Source organism: Solea senegalensis, linkage group LG2 (genome assembly GCF_019176455.1).
Source record: "Solea senegalensis isolate Sse05_10M linkage group LG2, IFAPA_SoseM_1, whole genome shotgun sequence".
Classification (NCBI taxonomy): Eukaryota; Metazoa; Chordata; class Actinopteri; order Pleuronectiformes; family Soleidae; genus Solea; species Solea senegalensis.
Window position 1 is genome coordinate 28,479,519 of NC_058022.1, and position 18,238 is coordinate 28,497,756.

Consider the following 18,238-nt stretch of genomic DNA (forward strand, 5'->3'; position numbering starts at 1 on the left):
TTCATATATATATATTTTTTTTTTTCCCTCCCTCTCGCTTTTCAAATTGCGTTAACATGACAACCCCGTCTCTTCACCGCGGCACAATCAAAAGAGAGTAAAAGGGAGGAAAGAGAGAACAAAGAAATAGGCAGGAGAGAGATAAAGTCGTAACAGAGAAGAGAAAGACAGAGACAAGAGAGCAGGGGAGAAGAGATGGTAAAGAATGGTGAGGAAACAGTCCCACTCTGGGGAATGTTAGGAGTCTGAAGTGGTTCAGGTTCAGTCTCTTTGAACACAAGCCAACAACTGCAAAAGTAATTCCTCTTTGTGGTGAAGAGGACGTTCCCTCTCACCTCAGCCTTGTGATTTAAACGTTTCCTTAAAAGCCTTTTTATCAAGATGACTGATCTCACTAAGTGCCATTTAACTTGGTTTAATTGTTACAGAGTCCTAGCCGGAGCCACTTTTAAGCTTATTAAAACCATTGTAATAAGAAATATCTGAATCAGCCGTCAGGAGATGCTCCTGAAAGCCATTGCTAATTGTTTTTTGACAATAAAATAACAGCATCGGAATGACTTTACCTACAGTGATGCGTCTTTGCGTCACATTTAAACAAGATTCATTGGCGCCGTCATGAGAGGCAACAAAAAAAATCTGCCCTTTGCGCAACAAACAAACCTCTGCAGGAATCCAGCTTCAACGCAAGGCAGGGCAGTGAATGCAGCCTATAAATAGAGTAGCACGGGGCTTTGTGTTGCAGCGTCGTCTTTTGATTTGACACCAGCCGTGGCGGATGTTTGATGTGAGCAGAAACACTGTGTGCGTCCTCACAAATGAGGATGCATATACTGGATCAGCGGGGAGGGATGTCATCACTCCACAATGGCTGCGCTTCACTTGATCAGATTTAATTAGACGTGATGCGTGTTTGTCGCCGTCTGCATGTCTCTGCCCTGTGCAAGAACATGCCAAACTTCGGTGACGCCGCGTATGCAAAACACCCGTCTATCGTTGTGGAAGCCAGTGGGTGAATAAAAACTGTCTACAGTTTAGTTAAACACGTCATTTTTAGCTTGTCATTTTCTGTTTTGTAACTTTAGCGCCAAGGTTCTCCGCAGCAACAGCGACGACGCTTCAGAGAATACGATCGTACAAAGGCGCAGGGAGCGTGCACTTGCATGCCGACGAAAATAATGGGAAATAGCTTTTGATTGCAGATATTTTTTTTTATTTCAAGTCGTCAAAACCCAGTTTAAGGTGCACTTAATTCCACAGACTTGCAAGGGCCACTTCTAGTTTCCAACTGGAAGGAGAAACGCTGATACATCTCGAGCTTCTTCTTCTGTGTGAGGCTTTGACTTGTAGTAATAGTAATAACCTCAAAGACACTTTAAGTAAATGTTTTTTACCCTAAGAGAGAAATGAAAAATACAAATACCGATCGCGTTGTGCATCCAATCGTGTCTTTTCTTTTCACGTTTCTGGAGCTAAACTTGTCACTCGACGTTATGTACTGGAGTGACATTTTAGTTTGACTTGAGTCCTTCACACGCAGACATCTCTTTTGTAGTGCGGGGGCAAACACAATCCCCCGGCAAGAACTATGCTTTCGAGTCGATTCAGTGGAAATGAAAGAAAAGGTGAGCAGATCCAGAATAGAGGTTGGTAAAGATTGATTATCTATTGTGCTCTTATGCAAATGTGCCTTGGCCGTGTTTCCTGTAATGGCTGCCAGTCATTATACTTTCCCCAGCTGCCCTGTTCATTCTTTCATTCATCATTTTGTCGTTTTTGTTGCTTTGCTGGGGCTTTGATTTGGTCTCACAGTCAACATGACCACAGTCAGGTCATTGTGCCCAAGGATTACCAGTGTAAGCTGTCTTGCTCTGCTTTACTAAACCGTTTATCTATGTATGTATTTTTTATTTATTTATTTATTTTAAACTATGGACATTATCTCATCATTGATTGACAGTGGCTTCTTATCGTCCTCGAGTTGTAAAAACCAAAACCAAAAATAGAATTCTGTTATTACTACATTCATTTGATTTGACAAACGGCGCTTGGAATCGTAATCCACGTTTCTGGAGCTCGAGTAACTGCACGACTTTGATGTTGGAGGGTTGCCGTTTGGTTCCGGCCGGAGATTAGAAATAACATTATGCTTCGAGAATAATGTTCTCCTCACTGTTGGACTTCCCGAGAAAAACTAGCGCTTATTTGATGAAAACAGGAAATGACTTTCAACAATATTTTATGTTTCACTTAGTGAATAGTTTTGTATTCAAGGCGGCCACAAAGGCATTAAAAGTTACCAGCACAGGTATATACAGTGAATTACGGCATCTTTAGAAGATAATATTATAATATTATAATTATAATATAATATTATAACTCTGAATAAAGGGGCAGGAGTGCAACTTGGTGTGGTTTTCTGCGACTGTAGTTTGACGTGTTGTACATTCAGAGATTATGTTCTGCACACATTTTTGAATGGATGTCCCCCCAGAGACCTGCTACTCACTCACTACTGCTGCTTGATTTCCTCTCACGCCAACAAACATGCCAAGTTCGGAGTCACTTAAATCACTTTTCGTCTCCGTCCTGATGCCCGGTGTGAGCCCCAGTTGGTCTTGACCATGTCTACATGGCGTAAATGAGGCTGATTAAATATTAAAGGAACACTTTAAACACAATTTGCATTTAGCGTTGCGTTACTAGAACGTAGGGGTAGTATTTTTGAAAAAATGTGCTTCCCAACCTCAGTTGAGAGTTGTTACGTGCCCACCAGTGACACTCGGTCCTGTTAGCGTAGCTGTTAGCAAAGATGGCGGACACTGTTTACATTCTGGGAGTGGGTCTAAAAAGTGCAGAATGAAGATATTTCGCCACTCAAAAATACTACCCCTATTCAAGTAATACAAAGCTAAATGAAAATTGGTGAAGTATTCCTTTAACAAAAAGTTGAATGGGTGTACCTTATAAAGGCATAACATTTCAGTTGTATTTGCTGACATACATATGATCTTTTTCCAAGTTCATAAACCCCTGACCATGTTTGTTCTGCAAATTCTCGACGGATTCAGGTTGTGGGAAGCTCCAGGTTATGGGTCATTAAGTTGCTGTAGCAAGAAAGAGATATATGTAGCCTGAGAGGCGGTCCTTGGGGAGAAGCTTACACAGCACCTGGCGCACCACCCACTTGTTGCTTTAAGTGCACAGTCATAGCTGAGGGCAACTCGGAGGAGTGTTTATCGACTCACACAGTGACAGTTTTGACAGAGAGGGAATGTAAGAGTAGAGCAGGATCGACGCGTAGCTCATCAAGTGAGGGAGATGTTGTGATTTACGGCAATTTATTCAGTCGTCGGTGAAATATTTCGGTTTGGGCCCCAAATTGCGGAGCAGCTGCTCATTCCGCATATTTGATGGCCGTCCACGAAACCCCTTCTGTTATTCACAAGCCATTTGACACGCGGTTTTATCTCAGTCTTCTGCTCGTTCTGTGTCGAGCCATGGCTTAGTTATTGGTTGCAAACTCCTGTTGGGTTGGAGGGGAAAAAAGTGAATCCGCCGTTACCAGGATCCAGGCTGTGTGAAATTGTCTGTAATTTCACTTAAAATGACAAACAACCCTTCACACTGTTGTGGCATAATTACTAGTTTTTGAATCCATTGATTACTTCGGTTCACGTTCTCTAATGGTCCCATTCTCTCTCTCCTTTTACATTTTCGGCACTGAGCGTACAAAGACGTCGTCATTGTTCACAGTAAGAGGGACATTTCTTGCAGGTGCCAATTTTGGCAGAATCAATTTCGCATCGCAATTTTTCCAGCTTTACTCAAGTTGCTTTACAGCACAAAAGAAGTGAACCGTCAAAGCAAACGAAGATTGATTCGTTTTTCTGAAAGCTTAGAAAGAAAGAAAGATGTTTAATCATTTCAATTTGAATGTATTTCCAATTTTTGTAACCTTGTTGTCATCGTTGATCCACAGTAACAGTTCAAACACTCAAAGAAAGTAAAGTGTGTGACCTTCACTGTGCAGAGTAATATATGTGTTTGACACTGCTCTGTTTTCATAGTCATCTACTAAAGTCTTCTCAGGTTTTCACACTCATGATACATATTTAATCATTAGCATTTAGTAAATTGCCTGAAGTTACTGGCACGGTTTCAGCAAACCGATAAAATATCAATCCATCTAAGAGTACAGGCTCTCTCTTCTCCAAGAGATTAAAGTACCGTTTATTCTACCGTCTGGTCTCTACAAGAAAAGTCCTTTTTTATTGTTGCCTAAAATGCCTTCTTAAACTTACACCGCATCCTTTTTTCTGACGCTGCAGTCGACTTAAGCGACGGGGCGAAGCTTTTATCGTCGATGATGCAGGTAAAAGTGTGTAAGGGCAGCAGGGAGAGATGGATGTATACGTGACCGGACGGGAAAGCACAAGCGCGATGACACCGGCATTTTGACGGAGCCACCACTCCAGAAAGAATTTACTTGACATTTCTTAGACGGCGCAAATTGAAACGTCGAGGGTGTGCGGCAAGGGGTAGGCATCATCGCAGCAGCGTCATTAGTTAATACAGAGACTCGCAGCGAGCTAAAGGTCACGTGTTTTTGAATCTACAATATAAAGCATATTTATGGGCTTGGCAGTTGTTATCAGCGGCAGCAAGACCGGATTTCTCACATGAGCAGAACACACTTGAGTCCCTTCCAAGTCACTTAAAGACCAGGCAAGGCAAACACTATCAATTCCTTTGCATGTCATTGTATTTAGTTGTTTGTTTTTCCTGCTACCATGACATTTAAATTAATGCCACATGCGAGAGCACATTTATTATTTCTATCTCTTTTTTTTTTTGGTTTGGTTTTTCAAATGAGTAGTGTATTGCATGTCAAAGGTTTTCCTGCATGCGCCAGTGCCCTGATTGATATTCATGCAGCGTCTGTCATTGTTTTTGAGGTTAAACAAAGCTTTAGAATAGTTTCTTCACAGTCTCAGTTGGATTTTTTTTTTTAAAAAACCACAAGATATTTCTAAAAACAATATATATATATATATATATATATATAACAATACAGCAATGGCGTGGACAAGGCTTTAATGTCATACTGTAGTCATCTGCCTAAATCTGTGCAATAGTCCTGGGCATCTGCACTTTTGCATGTTGCTTTCCATGGTGAAAAGTGCACATTGTGTTTTATGTAAATATTATAATAGTATTTTTTCATTAACAGTGATTAAGAAAACAACAAAACACAAACAGAACCACAAATCAGGCTAACCCTTTAATACCTAAGCCTCAAAATGTCCATCTGGACTTTAACCATAAAAGAGACAGAAAATGTCCTGCGAGTAAGTGTCACTTTTGCCCATTTTTCCAGAATAACTTTCAATATGTGGCAGTTATTTACAATGTACTGCGTGTTAAAATGGTGTATTAACAATATGAAATGAAGAAAACTAAAAAGTTTTATTTGGAAAAACACACAAACACCAGATTTGAAATTTGAGCTGTATAAAACATATTGACAAGCACATTAGTTTTAAACGTCCACACACACATTGCATTCTTCTTAAAATGGTGTCTTTATTTATTTGTGGCAAACTAACAAAAGAGAACACTAAAAGAAAAAATGAATGAGGGAAAAATTAAGCATTAAGGAACAGGGACAAGCGAGGTGATGAGAATTATGTAAAACCTCAAATTGTCATCAATAATTGGGTGAGTATCTATATGTTGTTCTATTTTTTCCCCTCATATTATTGCATCAAGTGACATTTATAAAAATGTACAAATTGGAGTGGAGGCACAAATTTGTAGATTCAAGACCGCAAATTAGTTGTTTTTTTTCTGCCATCCATTTGTACTTGTTTGTACTTGTTTTGTCTCATGCGTCAACTGTTGTGTATTTTGGTGAATACTTAGTAGATCCTGACAGCTTATTCTCTCTCTCTGATAATGATAATAATTATAATTATCCAGATTACATCACATCACGGTGTGTCACTTCCAGAAGGGTGTGAAGGTAGAATTTGTACATTTAAGTATGTTTTGAATAAATGTATAATAACTTTGTTTGTATTTGTGTATCCTTAGAATACATCCTGTGTATACTATAGGGAAGGCTAAACTTCATTCGTTGTTACTAATTCTTATGCCCCGGACCTTTAATCCCAAGCTTTTCTATATGTCTTTGTTTATTTTTTTTTGTTATTCAGCACAGATTCTGAAAACTGCAATCTTTTTCCTTTTTTCGCCACAGTTTGTACAGTCTGGTAGTTTATGACCCTGAAGACCGGATTAACGGGCCCCGTGTCCACAAGGTCAGCGGTTCAAATCCCCGGAGCAGCTTTTAAAAGAGAGAGAAAGAGAGAGAAGAAAATTCTGCAGAGAGAAAAAAAAATGAGTAAGTGAGAAAGTAAATCTCACCTCCCCAGTGATCTCACTAAGTGCTTTCTGTCACGGATGCTTTGAGATTAGCCGCAAACAGCTTTTGATCAAAGAGTTTGAATAAGTTTTACATAATTCTCATCACGTCACCTCTCGCCGTCCCTGTTCTTTCATGTGAGTGTTATACACTTAAAAAATAAGAAAAAAAAACTGGCCCGTAACGTAAGAATGAGTGGCCTAGTTACAGCAGTTTTGTGTGTTGGAAGTGTAAAAATTAACTAACAGAAAATGACAAAAGACACTCAATACGTGGATCCCTGTATCGATCGCAATGTGCTGTGAACCAATCGACATCTGTGCGGTGTTATGTCCTCACAACGCCGCTTCAAACTCTCGTATGCGTGACATAGTGTTTAATCTGAATTTTAATGTCGGGATTACTTGCCCTCCTAAATTGAAACGATTCGGCAGAAGCCCTTTTGACTTTTACATAATGAGATAATGGATGTCTTTTAAAGGCTGCTGCGGCAAATGGATCTGCATTCCAAAGATCTCGCATCGATTCATAAAATCCCGAGATCAGTCCTTTGATGCCACTTCCTGTAGAATTATTGCATGTTCAAAACAGTGTAGAACCAGAACTCCTTCCACGTGTCACTTTTCAGATGCTCTGGTGTTGTGAGTTGAGTGTGTTTGTGTCCTCCGTTCTCTCAGCAAAACCACATTATGTCACTTAAAAGTCCAATTTTAGTCGGACATTACAACATACCCGGGTAATGCGATTCATAGTCCGATTACTCCTGTATGTATGCACTTAGTCGGACTGGATTCAGACTTGTCTCTGACCCTGGAAGTGGAAGGAACCGACGTATAAACTGCAACCACAAGAGCCACGCTGGATCTAATCGGTATCGCGGTATTCGCTGCTTGTTTTTCTGTGGCGTAAAGGTCAACGGGAAACTGATTCAATACGCACTAGCTTATAGAGAGATAAACCGCCACCTACGGAGGTGGAGTCGGCCAATAAATCGATTTTCTCCACTGCACGTATACTCGGAATCGGCAAGTTGTCCGATTGCCTGTTTTAGTCAGACTAAGACCATAGCTTGATTAAACTGTGCTGAGTGTTATCAGCACTGCTGGACAACTTGTAGAGAATTAGGTCTAAATGTGGTTTGGAATCTGAAATCTCTCTTCATAATATCGCTGTGGGAATGAATCAAATTGGCACGTTTGACTCAGAATCACATCAATTTGGGAATTTAGTAGCAATACCAAGTTCTATTAATGGTGCAGTCACTCTTATCCTCATTTACATTTAAAAATCAATGCCCATATTAAAGAAAGAATTGTATTGCTGATCAAACTGTACTGAATTGAAACCTTTCATATTCATATTCACATCGTCCTCTAGGGAAAACATGTCAATGTGTTGTGCATGAGCGAAACAGCGTAGCTTGCATCATGTTGTCTGATGCACTCCATATACTTCCGTCTCCCATCTGTTCACCAGTTCGCTCAATCTCACAGGCCTCTTTGAATATTATCGTGAATCTGCACCGTAAGCATGCGCGTGTCACTTCTGTGTAAACCATAATACCCGACGTGAAGTATGGATTTCTATGCGTTGGAGACGTTTTGATGATTTATTCCATGTCATGTCCGTCTGCAGAACGGAAGAGTGGTCATCAATATGTTGTGCTCATATTTTTCACGACAGAGGGCAGGGCAGGACCGCGATTATTCAAAGTAATGCAACATTCATATCGTATGCTCATAAGATCCATTACTTTGCAGAGGGCGTAGCGTTTGCTCATGGGCTTTTTGACATTTTGACGGTCAAACTTTGTCGACAAAATGTCACGTGTAATTTGTATAATGGCATGTGCTCCATACGAGACGTTATATCTTAAGCAGGCGTGTTGAAGCTTGAGAGTTTGGGAAAAACAAACCAAGGTTAAAGTGAAAAAACGGAACAGCAAGTGACTTCAAAGCCAAAAATATTATCTTTACTTTTATCCAAATCCCACAGATATTATGACACACCACACTCGCAGGCTTGTTCTGCTTGCAACGTCCCCGAAAAGCATGTTTCCCATTACTGAATTATATAACATATCTTTGTCATCCATATCATTGCAGGCAGCTGCAGCCCCAGACGAAAATGTGAAGGCTCCGAAAATGTTGTCACATGGATCCTGGGTTAGAGCTCCACTAATAGAGACTTTTTTGCATAGACTTAAGGAGATGGCTATGGGCAAATTGCTTGGGTTAATGAGTTCATGAATTATTCATGTTCTTAGTGAAATGGGGATGTCTGAGTAATCCGGCCAACAGTGCTAGACATGGTTCTCTTTCTTTCCACAAGCAAAACTGCCACATGTTGTCTTTTAGTCCCACGACCGCTTTAATTAAAACTCAAATTAAACGGAGGAAAAAGATCACTATTGGGTATTAGGTCAGGGACACTCACGTCGTGATCAAACCGTTGTATTGAAACAAATGGAAATACAGTTCAAACATGGAGCACAAGGCCGGAAACCCCTTGTAGATGTTGGCGCCAAATCTTTGCCAGCAGCGGCAGCAAAGTGAGGCCGCGTTGGTGGAGCAGGAAATGAACGGGAGGGAGAAGTGTTGTGTAAGTGGACTGCCTTGGTGTGCGAGTGGCTGGGATTGGAGCGTGACTAATGGATCACAATCAGCTGGCTGTCAGCAAATTACAGCTGGGACATTTGTCCTGCATGGCTTCATTAATATTGTCAACTTCCCCCCACTTACTGGTGCAGGCATCTTGAACTGGTGATGTCATTTGAAGTCCGTGCAGTGGTGAACACGGGGTGGTGCTGTTGAGTAACGTTGCAGTGCATATAACTGTGTTATTTAACCAACTCCCAGAGTGTAAAAATACTACCACTGAAATGCTGCATCTTTCATCTGAAAAAGGGCTCTGTCAAGCAAAACTATCAGACTTTTTTGTGAGTGTATAGCAGCAGAGCAGGGCGTCAAAGTGCTGAATGACTGAGCAGAAGAGTCATCTTCTGAAACTTTACACGGATGCTTCTTTGTGGTGTCTGTCTACCTCTCTCCAACCTGTCGCTTTACTGTTGCCGTCGCCATCGTCTTTACATGTTTATACATAAAGCAAATCACTTCCTGCGTGCAGCGCTGGAATGAAACAGATACTCATTTACACCCTCAGGACATTATAACATAATTCTTTTTGAGGCGTGCTGCTCACATATATTGGCACGTCGTCGGGGTGATCAATGTCGTTTGGCATTGTCATCCATCCTTTTTTATACTGTACAGTGTGGATTAATAGGCTTTAGGCTAATTATTCCATATTTTTCTTGTCCTTTAATTGAAAGCTTTAAATAGCATGTAGTTTCCTAATGCACTCACAGGATACTGTATCTGAGTGTTACAAATGAAGGGGAAACACTATACGGGCACTTCAGACATAAAAGCTTGGGGAAACTGCTGCTTTAAAGCAGATAGAATAAGCCACTTAGTGCTGGTTTTCACTGGAATTCCTGTTTTCATCTGACTGACTGTGAAGTGGCTTTAATGGGAGTCGTCCCTTTTTCTGAGACGGAGAACAAGAGGACTCACTTTCTTAAACATTTCTCATACTCATACTTGTAGAGGTTTGGGTATCTTTTTTTTTTTTTCCCGTTCCATTTATAGCACAAAACAATACCAGTGCGGGAATGAATAAGAAATCATCTTGCATTGTTCTTATGCTGATTTTCATCCGCACATGACACGGCAGCATTTGATTTCCAGAAATGTGCACCCGACTGTACACACACACACACACACACACACACACTTCGCACTTGATCATCCACTCTGGAACCAAATCACCTTTTCCAGAAAATGGCCTCCTCCCTTGTGCAGTTTTAACTTCAATGGGGTTGAGAAACACAATAACCTAATCTTCTCATGAAATATAATCTGGGGCTATAAAGAGAGAACGAGAGAGGGAGAGATAGGGTGGTGGGGAGGGTGGTGGAGGGGGGGGGGAGCAAGCAGAAACGAGGGCAGGTGTACGGGAGATAAGGAATGTAAGCGGCGCTCATAAGATGATGAGTCAGAGAAGGGATGGCGGAGAACAGAGTTCAAATGGGCTGAGCTTTCAAACAGCGCCTTAATCATCCCCACTGTGTACAGCCCCTTCTGGTTTGCCAAAATCTCTGCAGGAGGAAAGGATGATTCCTGCATACAAAACCGGAGAAGGAGGGATCACGTTGTGTTTCATCCCTGCCGATGTGATTACACAACACGTTCAGACATTTTACTGTAACAGAGGGGAACACGTTGTCGCCAAGAAAAAGACGATGTCACGTAAACAAAATACATAGAAAATCAAATTGGATCGCTTGAAAGACATGATATTATTCGTTTAATACCCCCACGTCGGTGTGTTGCAGAGCATTACATATGTTTCCCATCCAAAAACTAATATAGATTTCATTTTAAAACACAGAGCCTATAACTCTACGGCTTCCTTCTCACCACCAACAGTTCACAGGATGAGTAAGCATTCGGCGTCAATGGAGAGAAAAACTCCCCTTTTAGCAGCAAGAAATCCCAGTCAATTGGGTTTTAGCAGCAGCAGCAGCGGAGGAGACATTTTTACAGAGATACACAGTTTTTCTATGTAGAACTATGTAGCACATTGTACCGAATCACTACAAACCTGACCTCTTCCTGGAGCTCTGGGACACATATTTGAGCATTTTAGCTTCAGAGTTGTTTGGTTTTGCTGCATGTCAGCAACTCCTGTGAACTCTGAGGTGTTTCCAGCAGCTTTTATCAAGTGAATGCATTGTACTCTCTCTATTTCTGCAGCGAGACCGTTGTTTGATGCCTATATTTGCTTCGTTAATTGCCTCAAACGCAGTTCCTGTGTTCTTTGAGAGAGTGGGTATTTATAGAGTGAGAGTGTGCGGCAGTCTTCAGGTGTAGGATGTCGAAACGAATGTCATTCTTGCCCACAAGCGAAAAGACAACGTTGTGTCCAAAGTCTTTTGTATCTCCACTACACTTCACACTTCAAGCTGATGCCGGTGACTTTTCTTTCCCAGCACAGATTTTATCTGCCAAGAGACCTTCACCCACTTTTGTTCAGGACTTCCAGACGAACAGGCTGCTCAACCCACTTTACTTCACACATTTAACCGAGGCTGCCCTGATTTCGTGTAACCTAGAGATGGAGAGAGAAAAAAATCTAACTCGGTGCCACAAGGATGATTAAGTTGAAAATAAGTTATTTTATAGAGTGTGAAGTAAATTAAAATCAACATATGGAGTTTCTGTACATCCCTCTCATGTTTAAGAGACTTGGCTGAGAGCACCATAAATGAACAGCAGGGGCGAGGACGCTACAAACACCGCAGCCCACTCGACGCACTTTGAGTACATGAGATCAAGGCTCGCTCAATTAAGAGTCATTTTCCATGGAGATTTATGCTAATCCAGTGACACCGCCACATTACAAGCCAGACTGCTGTACATATATAATACATGCATGTCTGCAGAGGGGAGCGTCCTCGGAGCGTCGCACATGTCACGTGCCGCAGTCTCTCCTCGCTGACGTGCACCAGTCCGTCTTCACAACAGTGTTGCAGAATGACTCACACAGCTGGAGACTAAAAATAGCTCCAAAGTCTTGCGCCTTGGCTCACAATCTCTCCCTCTTATCTCCCCGCTCCTCTGTCTCTGTCTGTTCTCTTCTCCTGCAATTGTCTGCTCCCTCACACATCTTCCATAAATACCCCAAACTGGTGAATTAGAGTATGAATCATCAGTGTCCTCCAGAAAGAAACCGGGGAAATAATGAGGGAGGAGGGAGGAAGGAAGAGGGGGAATAGAAGAGATGATGTTGCACAGCTGGGAAATGATGAACTCGGAATGTAGATGATGGTGATGATGTTATCAAAGTTAAATCAGACTGAGGGAAATGATATGGCTTTGTTGCATATTTAATATTATGCAAACGTAACCCCATCCCAAAAGAATCGCAACATCCACATTGAAACACAAAACAAAATCCTATTCACTGACCCTTAAATCTGGCTATTTAGATAAGAAAATGTGTTTTTCTTTTTGACAGGCGCCAAAAAAAAGAAAGAAAGACAGTTCCTTATGATCTGGATTCTCTAGTCCAAACAATCGAAATGTAAATTGTTTTGTGACTTTTCATTCCAAACTGTAAAAGAAAGGTCATCCAAGCGTCCCACTTTACCTCGCTCTCCAGCGGGGGTGGGTGGGGGGGGGGTGCATAGCGTGACCTTGCGCTGGCAGTTAGAGGCAGCAGCTGATGGAGGACAGTGTCCTGTTTGGAAGAGAATATGTCCAAACACAAGAGTGATGTTGTCTTTCTGTCAACTACTGTGTTTGGACTCAGCCAGGCAAACAATTTCCATGTTTACCTGACAATCTATAGGCTGTAACGTGACCTTTTCCTGTTGGGGAAAGTGTTGGCTGGTGCAAGGAAATGATGTTTACACTAATTTACCCTTGTCTTTGATCAATCATTGTTACAACACCTACACCTATATATACGTGGACAGTTTGACATTAATACATTAGCATGGTGTTATTGTTAGTAGAGTAGTGCGTCTAATGAATGTCGTCCATGGCTGATTTACCCTCCAGTTATTCTCCGTGTAAAATGGTTATAAAATTCCACTAATAACGTCATTATGTGACATATTTGAATATGCAATCATTTGTAGCCTCTGTGCATGTGATCAACTTGAAAAAAAGCGGGTCAGTTTTGAAGACGTCATTGTCGTCAGTGCCTTTGGAGGTGTTTTCCTTTTTTGATGTGATATTTCTTGAGGGGAAATTATGTTTTGTGTATTGCAGATATCTGTAAATATGTATGTAAAATGTACATTTCATCTCGTTTGTCATACTAATAGGTCATAGTAGTGTTATTTTGTGAGAGCCTTTAAAGATTACCCCTTATGTCTTAAAGGTTTTTGCTTTACACTGTTGGCTCTTTACAGTTAGAGGCACAATTTGTATATATTTTGGCTACACTCTATTTACAATTACAATATTTGTATATATTGCTCTGCCTTTTCTAATCACCGTAGAACCTTTAGAAAAAAAGATGACGTTTCTCACCTTTAGCGCAAAAAACGTACACTCCCTAAAGTCTGCAGTAGTGTGTGTTTGTCTCATCTGTACACAGAGAAACAGCAGTTAATGAGTATTCTCTCTCACTTCCTGAACATAAATATTACAAACAATAGTGAATAAGTCCACCTAGCAGCAATTGCATTAGTATACATGAGGTGAAATTCAGCAAGCCTTCATTTTTACAGTACTGTGGTTTAAGGTGTGCCGTGTAGTTCATTGTGCAATGGGATGAATGAGCCAGTGGGAAACAGACGCAGAGGGTCCAGAACCTCTTTTTGGAATTTTTCAGTTTGTACTTTTTGAGGGAAAATAAATGAACTCAAAAAGCAACTGCTAGTGTTCAAAATAGCCATAATGATGCATTGTATGAGAGGGACAAACAAGAAGAAAAAAAAACAACACACCACTAATTCATTTTGTGTCTCTTTCTGTCTTCAGGTCATCAAACCCTTGGGCCTCTTAAACTTCCTTGAAAACTAATTTTCCCTTCTTTCTTTTTTTTAATCAAATCCAAGCAAGAAATATTTGTTCATTTGTAAAAAAGGAACAGCTCTGCGGGGTCAAAGAGTACCTGGACAATTATTCACACAATGAGTAACAGATTTTCTCTGGTCACACTGAAAAATAAATGAATGAAATGAAAATAAATATGTGGCTGATTCCATTTTAGCTTATTAATAGTTATTTTTTTCTTTTTCTCATTTTTTTTTTTAGTTCTGGCTGGAAAATTGTCAGAGGAGCCAGAAGCTGGCTTCCTCTAAAATATAATTAGCCATAAAAGTGTCAGGAAAAAAAAAAAAACATTAACAACAAAGTTTCTTGAGGAGGGCACATAGTTCAAAGACATAAAGCATCAGCTTCAAATGATTTTTTCCACATATAATAGCATAGTGGCATCCCTCTCCTTTTTCACACTACATCACATTTTGCCTTTGCCTGGAGCACAGTTGCAGAAAAACATCTAACCTTTAACTGAAATACTCTAGCATCACTGAATTTCCTTGTTGCTGTTGAAGAAATTCCACCACGGTGTGCATTAGACTCTCCTTCAGTCACAAAATACGATTAGTAGGCAGTCTCAGTCGCTGACTGTGTAATTACAGTAGCTGCTGCCGTAGTAAATCAGACATCATTTCACACAGATTGCAAGTGCACGTTGCATGAAAGACACTGCGAAACACCCACTGCACTTATCATGCCCTGAATGTAAACCTGGGCAAAAAAAAAACAACGCTATTACCACAATATGGTGATTATTTTTGACCATTACCGTGCGTGCGATTGCTCATGCACGTTTTTGAAATGGCCATTTGTACACATGGTTTTGTCTTTTATTTTGATGTTTTGAAATTCTCACAAACAAAACGAGTGACTGCCTCCTTTTATCAAAATGGCAGGAAAGAAAAACACAAAGTAAGCCAACATTTTCATCAGTAGCTTCAAGTTACTTAAAGCTAAAGTTACTTTACTTCCATTTTAAGCTTTAAAGTGGAAGTGTTGCTGTTTTTAAGGGGCATTAAACATAAGCCACTTTTGACAGGACAAATGATCAAAACCTTGATGGCTGTGTTCCATTTAGCTTCCTCAGTGTCGGAGTGTATGCTGTCACACTGCCCTGACTTGCATAAACTAAACAGGGCCATTGTTAATGTGATCAGTGTGATTTTCCTGCTGCTGTGGGAAAGGCCGACGTGTTACAAAAAGGAAAGTGTGCCATCTCTGGAAATCAAGTAACTCACATTTTCAACTCAAACAGGGAGGTTAACAAGTAGTGTTTCTGTTCAGTTAATCAGTGCAGTATAGAAATCGCGCCATCAATCATGATCAGGAAAGATAAATATACTCTGACTCACAACCATGTAGGTCCAGAGACTGTAAGCACAAGCTCAAGATTGCCAGCCTCAAGTCTCAGTGATTTCAGCGCTGCTCTGCAATCTGTGATCAAGTGGGAAATATTTATGTGAAGCATAAATATTTATTTGCCAGGGTGGCTACGTGGGGAAATTGGCGTCATGCTACCTTCACCTTCCCAGTCCTGGTCTCAGTCCACTGTCTGTAAATACTGTAGCTCCAGTGGAATTCACACTCTCTCTGAGTGAGGGACAGCTTGGCCGTATTGTGATGCAATCCAAAGTCCTTTGCTCTTTGGAAGGAAACTCTGGCTTATCTGTGACAGACACTGACTTCACACTCTGCCCATTGAGCCACCATGGCTCGCCGTCTCTGCTGCAGCAGCAGCTCTGGACTTCGTCTTTGCACCCCCTCTTTGTGTAGGTGGATTCCGAATGGAGGTCGAAAAGGGAAACCTCCTCCAGATGCTCCGGAGTACTAATTATGTCCACTGTGAGCTCAGTGTCATCAATGTCCTGCTGATTGTTGAAATGATGGAGCACAGGTTTTAAGTATGAAACTCTCCATACATGAAACATCTGTGCACACATCAAGTGGCCTCAAAACCTGCCATTAGAGCTTATTCAAGGACTCTCCCCAGAGGCTCACTTATGACTTAAATGCTGTCTTTTCCAAGGCTACCATACTACTACAAAATTATTTATAATTGCACTTTAGCAACGGGGTAAAATAAGTATGATAAAATGTTTAAATTGTGTTTCTAGATATGGGTAAAATGTATGTGCTATAAAAATGGTTTAATAAATATGATAAAATGTGTTTAAAAGCAATTAAAGATTCATATGATATTAAGCTTAAATGAAATGTGGAAATTATTTAAAACAAAATAGTTACTATGAGTTGGAATGTACAGATGTGTGAAATGTTTTATTTCATTATTTATTTCTATATTTTCTTCCTTGGCGGTTTAAAGGTTTTTCACGTGCTTAAAGACCTTAAAAGACAAAATCCAATGCCTTCAAATAAATGACTGAAGCAATGAATCAAGTGGAACTGTCATTTAATTGCTGAATCTGCCAAAATAGACGGAGGGAAATGTTCACAATGTCTACTTAAAAAAAAGTCTTCTACTATACACTATGTAGTAGTTTCTGTAACAACACAAACAACTCTTGCTGTTTACTCCAATCTCCAAAGTCTGATGCTAGTGACTCACACCCCTCTTATGGATCCTGAGCTATCATTTTTTCATCATGTAGAGGAAGGAGGAGGTGTGATTGGCATTACCACTGCAATATGAGGGAACCGACTTTTCTAAATCCTTTGTTGTTTGGACCTAGACTGGATGCACCAAACACCTTTTGGCTTCCCTGTCTTATGAGAGTTTTCTCTTTTGTGGTGAACGTTCACAAGCCAATATAAAATCTCACCCTTCGAGTAACAGCTTCTTCTCCTTTATCTCAGCTGCTTCCACAGTTCCTGTGGCATCAACCAACAGATACCCAGCAAATAACATTCACATTAGGGGTAAATATTGTCAGGATTCAAGGCATTTCTACCTTTGCATGGTGTTTACCCTTATATCAATACAGTGGAATAACAGAGAGTATGACTGCTCACTAACTAGCTCCCTTGTTGCTGCAACAGTTGTTGTTGCAATCAATAAACCATGGACGGGTCTGCTCTGGGAATTATCTCTACATCTTTGGCCAATCAGGTGGCTCGGATGAGTACCTGTTGTGTAAATTATCGAAAGGCCTGGGGACAGCTGAGTCCAGCGCCATATGTTTGACGGATAGATGCTGTAGATGTGAATGCACCAGATACCCAAGCTGAGGGTTCTGGAGCCTGTACTTCCTACTGACTCATAGCCACTTGCTATCCATTTTTGATTGCCTTTGTGTCTATAAAATCTATCCTGGAAATATGTTTTAGCATGACAGAATCACCGTGAAGGTCTCAGCTCAGTGGGATCACATAAATGTAGAAACTAGGTGGGGAGCGATCTCCAAATGTTGTATTGGGAGGGAAATTTCATCCTTTGCTAATTTAAAATGAAATGTTTTAGCCCAGGCTCTCTGGTTAGTCTGCATGAAGTCTGTAATCATATGGATGAATTTGAGATTAATTTATTAAACCTACTGTTTACACATTGGAACATTATAAATGAGCTGATGCGAAGCTGTGTTGAGGTTCTTATATTCTTAATTCATTCAAGAACAAAAAGGCAGAGCTGGAAACAGTTTGCGATGTGCGTCAGGCTGTTTTTTTGAACTATTCATGTGGGACTAAACCACATCATCAAGGCTTAGGGCCATTTAATTCTCAGTATTTAAAAAAAAAAATACAAATAAATAAATAGCAAAGCATATATTTATGATATGTCAATTATTTTGAGACACTGCAAACCAGGCACTCTATCGTGATGGATCTTTCCTTCATTGACCTACAATTGTGTCGAGGTACAAGTCGTCCTGTTGACAGTCGGAGCTAGTATTGCCACAAAAAGAAGTCATTGATGCTTTTTCATTCCAGGATAACAGCCATTATGGTGCACATCTGTCAGAACCACGGTGCTTTATGTTTTCTTTTTTATCAGACAGGGACAGGTGCATTTAAAATGTCATGGACATGTATCAATGTCTTAAAAGTAATAGAAAGCACGGGATGGAGCGTTCACCAACGAGACAGCATGCTCGCTCACTGCACTTAAAATCTGTCCATCACCACCCGCACCCACCCACACACACACACAGTGTTGCTATGTTTCCATTTCTCATTCCTTTTATATCTCTCTGTTCTCTCTTTTCTGCTTCCAAGTGCAGGGTGCGGGGAGTCATTT